This window comes from Myotis davidii, unplaced genomic scaffold (genome assembly GCF_000327345.1).
Source record: "Myotis davidii unplaced genomic scaffold, ASM32734v1 scaffold120, whole genome shotgun sequence".
NCBI classification, from domain to species: domain Eukaryota; kingdom Metazoa; phylum Chordata; class Mammalia; order Chiroptera; family Vespertilionidae; genus Myotis; species Myotis davidii.
The window spans coordinates 5,403,685-5,406,040 of NW_006294778.1; the positions used below are offsets into that span (position 1 = coordinate 5,403,685).

A 2,356-nucleotide genomic window follows, 5' to 3' on the forward strand; every position below is an offset into this window, starting at 1 on the left:
GAAAATGTAGGCCTTTTCAGAGTTGGTCATTAATAAATGTGAGAGAGGAAGAAAAAAAATGAGGTAAGACAGTTTGGAAACCTATTTGACGATACCTGCTAAAGTTGAACATATTTGTAAGCTGTTACCCAGCAATTCCTTGCCTGAGCATGTACCCGGAAAGTGGGTTGGTATGTGTGTTTTGTGTGTAAAGGGGGAGAGGGGTGTCTGTCTTCACTAAAAGATGTACAAGAAGGTTTATAGCAGCATTATTGGTAATGACCCAAATTTGGAAACAGCTTAAATGTTTATCAATAGTAGTGTGAATAAGTACATTGCAAATGATTTAGTTAATGGAGTAGTACATAGTACAGCCTGCAGGAGTGTGGGTAAATATCACATCTAATGTTGAATGAAAGATACCAGACCAAGAAAATCCATTACGTAGGATTCCATTTTTATTATCTTCAAAAGAGGCTGAAGTGTTAAAAGTCAGGATAGTGATACCTTGGTGAGAGCAAGAAAATATGACTGAAAGAGAGCGCAAGATGACTTTTAGAATTCTGAAAATACTCGGTTTCTTAAGTTGGGTACTGTTTTCTTTAAGTGAGTTCTTTGAACTTTAATGCTTAAGATTTGTGTATTTTTATTATGTATGCTGTGCTGTAAAAATATTTTAAACAAAAGAAATGTGACTTTATGTGATGGAACTGTTATTAACTAGATGAGCCATGTAGTAAAGACACTGAAAAATGTGTTGAGCTCCACAAAAGGATTTGAGAAGAGCTTAATTATGGAATCTATCAAAAAGGGAAATAAGACTTAACAACCTAAAGTGTACCATCTGCAGCTAATTTGGTTATGATAACTCATTTCATGCCAGTTCGTTGTATTGTGCATATTTGGTACTTGGAGTATGCAACCACTGAGAATTATTTAATAAGCATATAATTATAAACCATAAATCATTTTATCCTAGTCCTGTAAAGTAATCTGGATTATCCTCATTTTAAATCAGTTTTTATTTTAAAAGTGTCAGGTTCTGTTCGGGACAAAATACTGTGAAAAAATTTGATTTTTAGGACAGGAATACACTTCACTAATTGACCTGTTTTTATCAAATATCTTTATCCATATTTTCTATCTCTTTGGTTTCCTTCATTTGAAAGGGGGAAAAAATCATAAAAATGTTCTGGTATGTATTCAGTTTATATAATTGCAAACAAAAATCAAATAAATATTAGAATGAGATCAAAGGAATGGAGCCTTTCAATCATTTTCCCATGGGACTCGCTGAATTTGCAAGACAGACTCCTGTTTCAATCATGATTAAATACATGCCCGCCCAGTACTTTATTATACAAAAGGCAGTGGAGGAGAAAAAAATACTCAGTTGCCATAATTAATTATCATCTTCATTGAGGGGAGTGAAATGCAATTGCAAAAACCCTTGGTAAATCTGATTCACCTCTTTAATAAAATTGTAATTCTCTCCCTTATGTAGTACTTACAGATATAAAGTGTTGATTTGACAAGAGAAAAGAGGATCCTTCTAAATTAGCTAATCAAGTAAATAATCATTTTGAAAAATATTTATATTAGTTTATATGTTACTATAATATTTCAAGATTAGAGATCCTATAATTTTTGAGGAAGAAAAGTGGTTTGGTACAGAATACTAACATTGTTTAATAAATATGTCTTCTTTCATTGAAATACACTTTTGCCTAGACTTTAAAGATATATTCTTTAAGTTTGTTGAAATTATTTATGGTTCTTAATGAAGTGTGAACTCTAAAACCTAGGAGAAGTCCAAGGCATTCTAATTAATGAGTTCAATTCTTAAGGACCAGAATTCTGTGGGCACTTTGCCAACGACCCACCAACTTCTGTCTCCTGCCTTGCTAACTCTATGCCACACTCTGTACCAGTGAGACATAATAGTGGCTGTGTGTGAAGAATGAGCTGGAAAAACTATCAGTCTGGGTTGGGGATAGCACTTCTCACAACAAAGGGAGACTTCTGAGTTTTGATCTCCACTCAGGATAGGAAAGAAATTGAAATAGAAAGCCATGTCAGTGATTAGCTTGGTTTTTGTTACTCTGGTTTTGGAAAAAATTAAGAGACAGAGAGGAAGGAACCAGGTGTTTTTTCATCCAACTCACCTTTAATGTGGTAGCTATCAATCAAGGCCACCTTTGAGAAAGAGAATTGGGGAAGTAAGCCAGATCCAAAAACATAAGATAGTAATTGGTCCCTGACATGGAAACCCAAAGGCAGAAGGAATAAGCAGCCATGGAAAATTATTTATCTCCCTAAATTCACATCACCTCATACTAGCTTCTTTATATGTTATTTTGAAAATGGGAGCCACTGG

General features: G+C 34.1%; 1 protein-coding gene across 1 annotated transcript in view; it reads left to right on the top strand.

Annotated features, from left to right (window-relative positions):
- Positions 1–2,356, top strand: part of NUP37 (nucleoporin 37kDa) — a 37,223-nt gene that overhangs the window by 29,479 nt on the left and 5,388 nt on the right. The window lies entirely within an intron of this gene.